The sequence below is a fragment of the Canis lupus genome, chromosome 32, assembly GCF_011100685.1.
Source record: "Canis lupus familiaris isolate Mischka breed German Shepherd chromosome 32, alternate assembly UU_Cfam_GSD_1.0, whole genome shotgun sequence".
NCBI classification, from domain to species: domain Eukaryota; kingdom Metazoa; phylum Chordata; class Mammalia; order Carnivora; family Canidae; genus Canis; species Canis lupus.
This window is the reverse complement of record NC_049253.1, coordinates 39,865,950-39,880,496: the sequence shown is the minus strand read 5'-3', so window position 1 is coordinate 39,880,496 and position 14,547 is coordinate 39,865,950. Positions and strand designations below refer to the sequence as shown.

Here is a 14,547-nt window from a genome sequence, read left to right as displayed (position 1 = left end):
CTGCCTTTGGCTCAGGGCGCGATCCTGGAGACCCGGGATCGAATCCCACGTCGGGCTCCCGGTGCATGGAGCCTGCTTCTCCCTCTGCCTGTGTCTCTGCCTCATTCTCTCTCTCTCTCTGTGACTATCACAAATAAATAAAAATTTAAAAAAAAGAAGTATTTCTTGTGTAAATTTGCTGATAGCAAGTACCATTTTTCTCTCCTTACATATTTACCGTCTATTGTTTATACTGCATTGCTTTTTTTTGTCTTTTGTGGAAATTATAGAAAAGGCCTGCTTATATTTTTGTACCTCAGGCAGAAATGCTATAAACATTTTTGTATAAAAATTGTACCATTAATTTGAAAACTTTTGTCATGCTAAGACTTAGAGATACCAGCATTTGTGTTAGGTTAGTTGGTAGACAAGTTTTGTAATGATGCCTTGCTTGGAAAGAATGTTCTTTTGGAAAACGGTCATTTCTTAGAGAAAATGTGGAGAATAAATGAAGCAGCATATTACCTTGGCTGACTTACTGTTAACTGTAATGGAAATAGACTGTGTTAGATTCATTGGATTTATTTTGCAAAGAGACTGGTGTTTGTAATGGTCCCACTTTTTTTTTTTTTTTTTAGATCATATTTAGGTCATCAAGATAAGACTGACCTTTGCTTTTTTTGGTAAAATTTTCTGAGCTATTCAATTCAATTAGATTTCAATTCAATTTAAAATAAATTTCTGGTTCTTTTTGTGTTCTAAAACACTAATATTTTTTTGTTCCATAAAACAATGTAAATGAATTGATTTTTGGTTAACATGAATTATTTTAGTCCTACAGTTGTCATGGTTGGGTAAGTTCTTTCCAGGAGAGCTATAACTATGTTTTAAGCTTCATGACAGTTATATGATCAAATGTGTTGGTATTAGATGCTTGATAAATACTTATTGAATAAATGACTGAATGGTTGAATTAGATTTTTGTAATTGGCATTCCTGTTCTTCATTTTTGCGTGTCAGTTAAATACTGAATACCTAAAAAAAAAACTAGGGGTTTCTATTAGCAATTGTCAGGAAATACATTATGTCAGTGTCTTTAAATTGTAAATGTACCTTCAGCATGCTAGTTTTATGTCGCTTTCCTTTTTTTTCCTTTTCAGTGGTTTTTCATTTTTCCATTCCTTATCTCACTTTTTCCTTTCCTAGTCACTCATATTCCCATTGCTTCTTTTTTGGTCTCCTTTATGTATATCTGAAGAGAATAAATGGAACTATTGGTTAATAAAGCAGATATTAAATTCACATTGTTAGGTTGTCATTCTGATTATGCTCCATTTACCAATTGTTAGTGGGATGGTTTGTCCTTTTCAAATTTTTTTTGTTAAGTGGAATTGTGAATCTCACATGGTTATTACTGAAAACAAGGAAGAATTCTTTTTTTAAGATTTTATTTATTTATTCATGAGACACACAGAGATTGAGAAAGAGAGGCAGAGACACAGGCAGAGGGAGAAGCAGGCTCCATGTCGGGAGCCCAATGTGGGACTCGATCCCGGGACTCCAGGACCACGCCCCGGGTCGAAGGCAGGTGCCAAACCGCTGAGCCATCCAGGGATCCCCTCAAGGAAGAATTCTGATACATAATTCTCTCATTGAGTTGCATTGTTATACATATTATTTTATTAATTAGCTTTTTAATTTTTTCATGACACAAAATGGCAAGTAATACTAGTAAAGTTTAAGGCCCCTTTGACTACCATCTTTAATTTCAGTTTCTTTCCAGAAATAACCATGATTTTTTTTAAGACTTATTTATTTGAGAGAGAGCGAGTGAACTTGTGTGAGCCGGAAGTAGGGGGAGAGGGAGAGGAAGTCCCAAGCAGTCTCCATGCTGAGCAGGAGCCCATCGTGGGGGTCAGTCTCACAACCATGAGATCACGTCCTGAGCTGAGACCAAGAGTTGGACCTTCAACCAGCTGTGGCACCCAGGTGCCCTCAGAAATAACTGTGATTCTTAATGTGATATAAATCCTTCCAGAGTTTTATGAGTAATTCTGCATTTGTACAATATAGAATTATATATTTGTATGAACTTATCTTTTTTCATAAATGATATACTATTTATAGCGTTTTGCAGCTTATTTTTTTCATTGATATGTCTTAGAGATCTTTGCATATTAAAAGTCACTTTTTAAGAAAAAATATTTTATTTATTCATTCATGAGAGACATGGCAGGGGGTGGGGGGGGCAGAGACACAGGCAGAGGGAGAAGTAGGCTCCCTCCAGGGAGCCTGATGTAGGACTCAATCCCAGGATCATGACCTGAGCCAGATGCTTAACCACTGAGCCACCCAGGTGTCCCTGGAAATTTCTTTAAATGTTTACTGTTTATTTACTGAAGCAATAGTGAAAACATGCTTATTATAAATAATTCATATCAGTATGTAGTCTAAAATTGCCTCTTCCTTCTTCCCTTCATAGTCTCTTTTCCCATTACTGGGGGTAATCACTAGTGAAGTTTGGCATCCAAACTTCCAGAATGTTTTCTTTGCAATTACCAGTATGTTCATTATACAAATGAATTTCTTTTTTAAGATTTTTGGTTTTTTAAAAAATTTAATAGAGGTGCCTTGGTGTGTCTGTCAGTTAAGTGGCTGACTCGGTTTTGGCTCCTGTCATGATCTGAGGGTCCTTGAGCCCTAGGTCAGACTCTGTGCTCAGTGGGGAGTCTACTTGAGATCCTCTCTGTCTCCCTGTGCCCCCCCCCATAAGTAAATAAATCTTTTAGAAAATTTAATGATAGGTATTAGGACCTTTCTTTTATTTTTTTTTCTATCTTTCTTTCAAGATTTTATTTATTTGTTTATGAGAGACACAGAGAGAGGCAGAGACACAGGCAGAGGGAGCAGCAGGCTCCCTGCAAGGAACCTGATGTGGGACTCCATGCCAGGACCTCAGGATCACGCCCTGAGTGGAAGGCAGATGCTCAGCCACCCAGGTGTCCCGGTATTAGGATTTTTCTATTCACTAATTAGTAAACAGATTTTTCCCCACACAATTTTAAAAATTTCTTTGTTTGAAGCAAATGGGCTAAAGTATCTTCTTTTGTTGTTACCAGTTTTCTGTTCTGTGACCTTAACATGTCTTGGCTATATTTATATCTCTCTACTCAGGCAGTGAAATTCAGGAAGGTTACTTGTTTCAAGGGTATAGAATGGTCACCTGAAATGTGCCTTGGTAGTCTGCTGAGATAATACTGTTTTGGTAAAAAACCTAGTGACAAACATTTCTGACTTTTTTTTTTTTAAGACTTTATTTATTTATTCATGAGAGACACAGAGAGAGAGGCAGAGATACAGGAAGAGGGAGAAGCAGGCTCCATGCAGGGAGCCGATGTAAAACTTGATCCTGGGACTCCAGGATCACTCCCTGGGCCAAGGGCAGATACTCAATCACTGAGCCACCCAGGCATCCGCATTTCTGACTTTTTAACAAAGTAGACTGGATTAATTTCTTTTGTATTGTAAGTCACTCTTTAGATCAATAATTACAGCAAAATGTTAATTTTTAGATAAGAAGATGGTATTATAATATGTGGGATTTAAACCTTTTACTTCCTTTCCAGCTCTCCCATCATGTTGATGAGAGTGTTGCGTAGTACTCAGACAAGAGTTTGTGACTTCAAACCCAGTTAATTTATGAATTTTGCTTCAAACTACAAGTTGGCTTCTTTGGTTGGTTTCTGAGATAGTGAGTTGGTAGTAACAAAGTCCCTCACCTCAGGATCCCATTTGAGACAGTGAATAAATTTATCCTTTAAAATACTGCCTTTTTCTCTTCTGATGGTAGTAACATAAATATTCACTCTGCTTCCCTACTTTGTTCTTGTTACGCATTACCCACACTTCGGACTATATCCAAATCAGTGATTGACTTGAGGCCCTCTGACCAACTAGGTTATGTAAAGTACTCTCCACCTAATCACTATCTCATATTCCTGATATTTCCTTTGTCATGCCTATTACTTTCTCTTTTTATCTTTCTAGTCTTTATTTTGTAGTCTCCTTGTCTTTATTTTTTCATTAGAATAGATACCTTCCATAGTGGCTTACTGGCTATTGCCCCAGAGTAGAATTTTGCAGTGCCTTGCAAAATGTTAAGCACTTTAATAATATTTCTCAATATTTAATAATATTTCAGCTGTCGGTGGTTAAAGACCAGTTGCTTTAGTTGTTTTTTTATGCAATTAATCACAGACCAATACTTTTGTAAGATACAATAAAACTGAATTGCTAGGAAAATGGAATGACTATACGTATACATAATCATGTGTATAAAAATATTAAGCCCTTTTTTATTAAATAAATACAAAATTATATAGCTGTTGTATAAGTTTCTAAATGCTTAGTTTCTGAACTGCTACTTTCTGGTTGCACTGATCATGACAGTGCTCCCATGACAGTAGCAGCACTCTAATATTTGCTGAATGAATGAATGAAATCGCCCACCTAGGGTTATGATACTGAATTCTTCAGATATTTTGGTCCTTTGACCTTTGTCCTTGCCAAAACCCAGAGTATTTGCTGATATATAGAAGAATGATTGCTGATTCATGATATCAAACTTCAGATAGCTTAATCACTGCTGTTTTTTGATTTTCTAATTATATCTTTTAAAAAATAATGTTTGATTACATGTTTGTTTAAGGAAAAGCTGTAGAAGTTGAATCCCAAACAGTGGCTATTCCAGATGTTTCATTCTTTAGAGCCCCAACCTCTTAAATTCAGTTCTTTGAATTATTCTTTTGCTTTATTTATCCTTTCAGCTCTTTGCCCATTACCACCACCCTAATATATTTTTCTTACTCTTATGCCTTGTCTGTTACAATGAACTGACATATTTTTTCTCTCCAATCTCTGTCCGTTCCAGTTTGTCCTTATTATCTCAACCAAGTTAATTCTAAAAGAGTGAGTATATATATTGGGGTGCCTGATTGGCTCAGTCAGTAAAGTGTGCAACTCTTGATCTTGGGATTGTGGGTTTGAGCCCCATGCTGGGTGTAGAGATTATGTAAAAATAAAATCCTTTTTTTTTTAAACTGAGTATATTTTTAAGTTTTTCTGAGGTACTATTTTTTCTGAGGTGCTATTTTTTAATACTTGATTTTTTTCTTTTTCGGTAGCTTCTAATTGAACGGCTTTCCCGAAGTAAAGCTCCAGCTCTTAGAACAAGGGACTACTCTGGCTGAGCAGTTAAGTCAAAGGTTTATTAGGGTCCTTAGTAGGCTGTAGTGTAAGTAAAACGTATTCATAAGAACTGCATTTCAGGGCAGCCCAGGTGGCTCAGCGGTTTAGCGCCACCTTCAGCCCAGGGCCTGATCCTGGAGACCTGGGATCGAGTCCCACATCTGGCTCTCTGCATGGAGCCTCTTTCTCCCTCTGCCTGTGTCTCTGCCTCTCTCTCTCTGTCTCTCATGAATAAATAAAATCTTTTTTTTTTTAAATAAATAAAATCTTTAAGAAAACTGCATTTCTGTCTCCCTATTTATATATATATATAAAAAATCGCGTGGTCCATGTAGTTTGCAACAGTAACTCAGATTCACATTTTTCTGAGTAGGAGACAAAATAGGCTATTAGAGTATGGGCTTTGGAGTGAGACATCTATAGCTTGGGTTTATTTTGGGGTGTATTGCTTTGTTTCTGAGCCTTAATTTCTTCTGTAAAATGAGTTTATTAGTTTAGGTATTGCATCAGCTATATAACAGAGGCCAGAAAATGGGTCTAAAGATAAAAATTTATGTCTTTTTCCAATTAAAGTCCAATTAGAAAGCAATTAGATAGGGTAGTCCTCCTCAGGGTGGTCCAGAGGCCCAGGTGTTGCTTTTTATCTTGTTCTGCCATCCCCTAGGATGCTGCTCTTGTTGGAATTATTGAAGTTGCCTCATTAACACCAGGTTGAAGTTCCAAGTTCAGGGAAGGAATGAAGAACAAATAGCTTCCTTTTAAGGACAAGGACATGACCTAGAAGGTACTAACAACTCATTGGCTGGAATATAATCACTGTCTGTGCCTAGAGGCAAAAAAGACTTGGAAAATAGTCTAGGTAAACAGTCATGTGCCCAGCTAAAACACTGAGGGTTCTAATAAATGAGGGGAGAAATGGAAAATCAGGAACAAGTATATGCATTGAGTTGGTTTTTTAAGTAAGGAATAAATGGCATTAATGGTCTTTGAGATCTATAATTTTTAAATACAAGTTAAGCATTCTTGTGCCAGAAAATTTTTGCTTGGTAACTATCAACTAAAAAATATATGACAGTGTTTTGGGCCTAAAACATGGCTAAATCTTTGTAAGGTTTGGAACTTGATTATTATATATGTTTTCCTTTCATTTGGTTTCAGTTGTCTGTAAGTGTAGCACTTCATTAAAGAGAAATCACTTATTCAGAAACTTCAGCCATCTGGAATATTAACAGAAAGTACTAAGCTTTCCTTAGCAAAAGTAGAAGTTGCAAGGTCCATGTACTCAGTCTTGATTTCAAGCCTGTGTGATTTTTTTGTTATAGAAAAATTATATTAGTATCCAGCTTAATGATCAAATTTTTGCTCAGTAGCAAATTAAAATCTGCAAAATTTGAATGGTCTGTTAAAAACGTTTATGATAAAAATGACATCCAAAAGCCTGATAGAAGAATAATACAAAAAGTCATAAGAATCTTGGTAATAGACTAAAGTTTGTTAACATTTATTGATCATTTATAGGTGCCATGTACTAAGCAGTCTTTTATGTTCATTACTTCATTTATAGGTGCCATGTACTAAGCAGTCTTTTATGTTCATTACTTCATTTAACACCTAAGACATCCCTGTGTAAAATTTTGGAGAGGACTTAAATTTAAATGCTAAGAAAGCTTGTAATTATGTTTCTTTGTTTAAGAAGTCAGAGACGCTTATAATTAATTTTAGATTACTCTCAAAAATAATTAAAATGGAAAGACCATTTTGATGCCTGACCAAAGGTATCTGAAATAGCTCAATCTAATTGTTCTAGGTAAATAAGTTCTATATTTGCTTTCTCATTGCCTTGCAGTATGCTTGACTGCTTTGAGTTTATCTTAAGTTGCTAGAGAGAAAGTTCTGATTAAAATGCCCAACATAGAAGAATATGTACTTAGCATTAAAACCCAGGTTCAATAGATAAAAAGCATACTTATATTCTTAAAAATAGTCTCTCTCTTTTTTTTAAAGATTTTATTTATTTATTCATGAGACACAGAGAGAGAGGCAGAGACAGGCAGAGGGAGAAAGCAGGCTCCATGGAGGGAGCCTGATGTGGGAGTCGATCCTGGGACTGTGGGACCATGCCCTGAGTGAAAGGCAAATGCTCAGCCACTGAACCACCCAGGCGTCCCATCTTTTTTTTTTTTTTTTTTTTTAATATCTTATTTACTTAGAGAACACAAGTGGAGAGGATGGAGAGAGGGAGAGGCCGACTCCCTGCTGAGCAGGGAGCCCGATGTGGGGCTTGATCCCAGGACTGCAGGATCATGACTTGAGCTGAAGGCAGATGCTTAACTGAGCCACCCAAGTGCCCCTAAAAATAGTTTTGAGAGATATTTTCTCAAATTTAAAAAAAATGAATTTTATTTCTAGAAGTATAAATAATACACTTCAAAATAGTGATTAATTTTAATATATTTTTAAAACATTTTATCTACTTGAGAAGAGAGAAGCAGCATGAGCAGGGGTGGGGCAGAGGGAGAAGAAGAAGCAGATTTCCCACTGAGTGGGGAGCCTCATATGGGGCCACATCCCAGGACCCTGAGATCATGACCTGGGTGGAAAGCAGATGATTTGCAACGACCTAAAAATAGTGATTTGCTCATTAATCAGAGCTGTTGAAACATACTTTGAACTCATTAGAAAAGAAATAGGGATGCCTGGGTGGCTCAGTGGTTGAGCATCTGCCTTCAGCTCAGGGTGTGATCCTGGACTTATTATATTCGTACGTGGCAGAAGCTGGATTTCCTTCTTAGCTATTAAAAGTACTACTACAAAAAACATCCTAGTATAAAACATTGTATAATTGTGGGGGTGTTTTTAAAAGCATAAATTCCTAAAAGTAGGAATGCCTGATAAAGAAAGGGTCTGAACATTTTAAGTTGTAGTATTTTTTGCCAAATTTCCACTTTTTTAGGTTACTTTCCCTCTGATAGAATATAAGCAAGCTAATTAATCTATATCCTTGCCTATCATGGATAGTTGTTTGTTTGTTTTTAAGATTTTATTTATTTACTTAGGGACAGTGCGTAAAAGCAGGGAGAGGGACAGAGGGAGAGAGGGAATCTGAGTGCAGGGCCTGATGTGGGACTCCACAGGTCTTAACCTCATGACCCTGAAATCACGACCTGAGCTGAAATTTAGTCAGGTGCTTAACCAACTGAGCCACCCAGGCACTCCAGTCACTCTGTTTTAAAAAACATTTTCTTGAGCAGCCCTGGTGGCTCAGCAATAAAATCTTAAAAAAAAAAAAAAAAAAAAAAGTATTTGGTACTATTATTTTAATTTTAATCTTAGTCTGGTAGGTAAAAATAATCTCACTGCTATTTTAACTTGTATTTGTCTTAATAGCAACTGAGATCTGTATGTATATATCAAAGCTTTTTAAAAAATTTATAAGGCTCAAATATTAGCATATTTATAACAAAAAAGACTGAAAATAAAAACAAAGCAAACCCTCTAAGCTCTAGGATTAAGGTCATCTTACTCCAATATATTTTTTTTTTTAAGATTTTTATTTATTTATTTATTCATGAGAGACACAGAGAGAAAGGCAGAGACACAGGTGTTGGGAGAAACAAGCTCCATGCGGGGAGCCCAACATGGGACTCGATCCCTGGTCTCCAGGATCACACCCTGGGCTGAAGGCGCTAAATTGCTGAGCCACCCAGGCTGTCCACTCCAGTATTTCTTAAAGCTAAGTTTCTCCAGCATCAAGTAGATTTCCAGCGTCCACATTCAACAAATAAAGAGTTTCCAGACAGGAAAGATCATATTTTGGCATAAATCTTTATATACACTAACCAAAGATGAGGCTGAGGCTGGAAATCAAGCCCGATGTGGTACTGAGACTCAGTACTCCACGGGAAATGGAAATCCCATACCTAGAACCATACCTAGCTTGAAGTCTAAGGCTAAGAAAAAGAAATCCCATACCTAGAACCATACCTAGCTTGAAGTCTAAGGCTAAGAAAGAGAAGAAAATGTATATAAACAATTTCTTATTCATTGTATCAGTTATAAACTACCTAGAAAAAGTTAACAAAAGATGTAGAAGAACCAAGGAGAGAAAATTTTAGTCATAGTTAGGAAAACTATTTTTGGCTTAAGAAATTCTTTAAGCTGAGGGTAACAAGCTTCATGTTTTCAAGAGATAATTACGTAGTTTTTCTAATGGTTAAAAAAAAAGATTGTGGTAGAAAAAAAATCCACCAGTTATTTAATAAAGAGAAAGTTGTTTGCATTTTGGAAAGTCAGTGTAATTATTATGAAAATAAATAGGATTTAAGGTAGGAATAGCTTCTAAATGTGAGCAGTTAGACTGAATAAAATCAAAAAGACTAGATTTGGTTATCATACTATATCTGCAGTATGAAGAAATGAAAATCAGCATAGTAAAGACTTAGAAATCCAGCAGTGCAGAAACCTATTTAATTTTGTATAACCTTGTGTTTCCTTCTGGTTCTGTGATCATAAGACATCTATTAATATCTTCTGGGACACTAGAAGCCTGCAGAACATAATTTGGAACACATTATATGTATATGTATTTAAACACCACTAATTCAGTTACATGGGGTGCAAAAGTGTGAGTGATATGCCAAAATATTGTTTATAGAATCTTAGTAAGAACCATCACTAAAGAGTGAATCATAATTTAAAATAGTAACTGTTAGAACTTTAAAGGACCTGAGTATCATGATTTTAAAAACTATTATTTATCAGATGTTTTCACATATATTCATCTAGTCTCTGGTTTATCTTATTCTCTCTTTTTTAAAATTTTAAGATGTGCAGTTAATTCTTACATCTATTATGAATTTTTTTTTTTTTTTAAGAGAGAGTGTGTGCACATGAGCAGGATTAGGGGGGAATAGGGGAGAGGAGGATGGAAGGAGAGTGAGAATCTTAAGCAGGCCCCACTGTCAGCATGGAGCCTGATGCAGGGCTCCAACTCATGACCCTGAGATCATGACCTGAGCTGAAATCATGAATCAGAAGCATGGGGCACCTGGGTAGCTTAGTGGTGGAATATCTGCCCTTGGCTCAGGTCGTGATCCTGGGGTCCTATAATTGAGCTCCACTTGAGGCTCCCCACAGGGAGCCTGCTTCTCCCTCTGCTTATGTCTCTGCTTCTCTCTGTGTGTCTCTCATGAATAAATAAATAAAAATTGAAAAGAATCAGAGGTTTAACGGACTAAGCCACCCAGGTGCCCCTCTTTTCATTCTCTTAATAGTGTCTTTTGAAGAGCAGATGTGATGAGGTATACTTTATTTTACTTTTCTTTATGGATTGTGCTCTTAGTATGTATCTGAGAAATCTTTGCCTAATTTAAAGGTCACTAGAATTTTCTCTTATGCTTTCTTGTAGAAGTTTTTGTTGTTGTTGTTGTTGTTGTTTTTTAAGATTTTTGTTAACTTGAGAAAGAGAGAGAATACATGCATGCACTAGTTGGGGGAAGAGCAGAGGGACAAGCAAACTCCCTGCTGAGCAAGAAGCCAGATAAGCCCCATGTGGGGCTCCATCCTAGGACCTAAGACCATGACCTGAGCTGAAGTCAGACACTCTACTGACAGCCACCCCGGTACCCCTAGAAGTTGTATAGTTTTAGGTTTCCAGGTTTTTTTTAAAAGATTTTATTTATTTATTCATGAGAGAGACAGAGCGAGAAAAAGGCAAAGACACAGGCAGAGGGAGAAGCAGGCTACATGCAGGGAGCCTGACGTGGGACTTGATCCCAGGACTTCAGGATCACGCCTTGGGCTGAAGGCAGGCGATAAACCGCTGAGCCACCCAGGGATCCCCTGTTTCCAGATTTTTAAAAAAATAACTATTTGAGAGAGAGAAAGAGCACTTGAGTGGGGGAAGGGGCAGAAGGAGAGAGAATCCTCAAGTTGATTCCCCACTGAGCGTGGAGCCCCATACAGGGCTCAATCCCAAGACCTCAAGATCATAACCTGAGCCAAAATCAAGGGTCCGACACCTAACTGACTGAGCCACCCAGGTGGCCCTCCAGATTTTTTTTTACAATTTTACATACAGTTTGATACTTTTGCTTTAGTGGGCTCATTATTTACATCTAGTTTTACAAGTTCCTTGTTTTCCCACTTTTTATTTTAAAGGTTTTACTTATTTTTTGAGAGAGAGAAAGCAAGAGACAGAGCACAAGGGAGAGTGAGGGGAAGAAGCAGACTCCCAGCTAAGCAGGGAGTCCCATCTGGGACTCAGTCCTAGGACCCTGGGATCATGACTTGAGCTGAAGGCAGGTACTTAACTGACTAAGCCACCCAGGTGCCACTTTTTCCCACTGTTTATTAAATCATAGTATTTTCATAGCAGTACAGTTAATTGTTTGAAGTAGTTGCATAGTATACTACCAAAGAACGTATGATGATTTAGTTTTTCATCTTTTAATGGACAATTTTCAACTTTTTCCCCATTATAAATAATGCCTGAAGGTTTATTTTAAAATTCACCATAAACTTTAATTCCTGCAAACTTATTAGAAGCTTTTATAATAGATGCATTTCATCTTTATAGATTTTGAGACACACTTAAAACTAAAAATTTTTGATATGTAGTTCTGGCTTTTATTTATTTTGTATATTTTTTTATTGGAGTTTGCTTTGCCAACTTAGAGTATAACACCCAGTACTCATCCTGTCAAGTGCCCCCATCAGTGCCCGTCAACAAGTCACCCCATCGCCCCGCCCACCTCCCCTTCCACCACCCCTTGTTCGTTTCCCAGAGTTAGGTGTCTCTCATGTTCTGTCACCCTCACTCCTTTCTCTCCCTTCCTCACTCCTTTCCCACTCCTTTTCTCTCCTTTCCCCTTTAATCCCTTTCACTATTTTTTATATTCCCCGTATGAATGAAACCATATAATGTTTGTCCTTCTCCAATTGACTTCCTTCACTCAGCATAATACCCTCCAGTCCCATCCACATTGAAGCAAATGGTGGGTATTCGTCATTTCTAATGGCTGAGTAATAATATTCCATTGCATATTATATAGACCACGTCTTCTTTACCCCTTCATCTGTCGAAGGACACCGAAGCTCCTTCCACAGTTTGCCTATTGTGGACATTTCTGCTATAAACATTGGGGTGCAGGTGTCCTGCCGTTTCACTGCATCTGTATCTTTGGGGTAAATCCCCAGCAGTGCAATTGCTGGGTCGTAGGGTAGTTCTATTTTTAACTCTTTGAAGACCCTCCACACAGTTTTCCAGAGTGGCTGTACCAGTTCACATTCCCAGCAACAGTGGAAGAGGGTTCCCCTTTCTCCACATCCTCTCCACATTTGTTGTTTCCCGTCTTGTTAATTTTCACCATTCTTACTGGGGTGAGGTGGTATCTCATTGTGGTTTTGATTTGTATTTCCCTGATGGCAAGTGATGCGGAGCATCTATGCATGTGTTTGTTGGCCATGTGTATGTCTTTGGTGAAATTTCTGTTCATGTCTCTGCTCATTTCATGATTGGATTGTTTCTTTGCTGTTGAGTTTATTAATAAGTTCTTTATAGATCTTGGATACTAGCCCATTATCTGGTATGTCATTTGCAGATATCTTCTCCCATTCTGTAGGTTGTCTTTTAGTTTTGTTGACTGTTTCTTTTGCTGTGCAGAAGCTTTTTATCCTGATTAAGTCCCAGTAGTTCATTTTTGCTTTTGTTTCCCTTGCCTTCATAGATGTATCTTGCAAGAAGTTACTGTGGCCAAGTTCAAAAAGGGTGTTGCCTGGGTTCTCCTCTAGGATTTTGATGGATTCTTGTCTGACATTTAGATCTTTCACCATTTTGAGTTTATCTTTGTGTCTGGTGTAAGAGAATGGTCTAGTTTCCTTCTTCTGCACGTGGCTGTCCAATTTTCCCAGCACCATTTACTGAGGAGACTGTCCTTTTTCCAGGGAATATGCTTTCCTGCTTTGTCGAGTATTAATTGACCATAGAGTTGAGGGCCCACTTCTGGGTTCTCTGTTCTGTTCCATTGATCTATGTGTCTGTTTCTGTGCCAGTACCACACTGTCTTGATGATCACAGCTTTGTAGTCCAACCTGAAATCTGGCATTGTGATGCCCCCGGCTCTGGTTTTCTTTTTTCAATATTTCCCTGGCTATTCGGGGTCTTTTCTGATTCCACACAAATCTTAAGAGGATTTGTTCCAACTCTCTGAAGGAAGCCATGGTATTTTGATACGGATTGCATTGGATGTGTAAATTGCCCTGGGTAGCATAGACATTTTCACAATACAAATTCTTCCGATCCATGAGCATGGTATATTTTTCCATCTCTTTGTGTCTTCCACAATTTCTTTCAGAAGCGTTCTGTAGTTTTTAGGGTATAGATCCTTTACCTCTTTGGTTAGGTTTATTCCTAGGTATTTTATGCTTTTGGGTGCAATTGTAAATGGGATTGATTCTTTGTCTTTCTTCAGTCTCATTGTTATTAGTTTAGAAAAATGCCACTGATTTCTGGGCATTGATGATTTTATATCCTGAGTTCTGTTTTTTTTTTTTGTTGTTGTTGTTGTTGTTCAAATACTTAGTAGAAACATTAGGGTGAAGTTTTATTTCTTTAATTATTTTTAAAAAATATTTTATTTATTTATTCATGATAGACAAAGAGAGAGAGAGAGAGAGAGGCAGAGACAGAGGCAGAGGGAGTAGGCTCTATGTAGGGAGCCGGATGTGGGACTCGATCCTCTGACTCCAGGATTACACCCTGAGCTGAAGGCAGGCGCTCAACTACTGACCCAGGCTTTCCTAGGGTGAAGTTTTAATATAAATAATTATTAATTTTAAAAAATTGTTAAGGGATCCCTGGGTGGCGCAGCGGTTTAGCGCCTGCCTTTGGCCCAGGGCGCGATCCTGGAGACGCGGGATCGAATCCCACGTCGGGCTCCCAGTGCATGGAGCCTGCTTCTCCCTCTGCCTGTGTCTCTGCCTCTCTCTCTCACTGTGTGCCTATCATAAATAAATAAAAAAAAAAAAAATTAAAAAAAATTGTTAAATAACTTCCCATCTTCTACAGTACCCTGCTTCCCTCTTGGCTCAAACTGTTGCAAGTGCCGTGTTTAGAAAGCTCTGATTCTACTAGTGATTTCTCTTAATTCTTCAGTTATTTCACTTATTTAACTTCTCTTCAACCACTTCTTTTTCAAGTCTCCATGAAAAATCTGTTTGTAATATTACAAAACCACCTAAACAGTTACTTAGATTTATAAAAGATCAATACCATTACATCCCATTTGTTGATTTTGTTTTTTTGAAATTACATCGTATAAA

The 14,547-nt window shown here is 37.5% G+C and overlaps 1 protein-coding gene across 2 annotated transcripts in view; it reads left to right on the top strand.

Moving 5' to 3' along the window:
• The window catches only part of USO1 (USO1 vesicle transport factor), an 89,761-nt gene that overhangs the window by 6,998 nt on the left and 68,216 nt on the right, over positions 1-14,547 (top strand). The window lies entirely within an intron of this gene.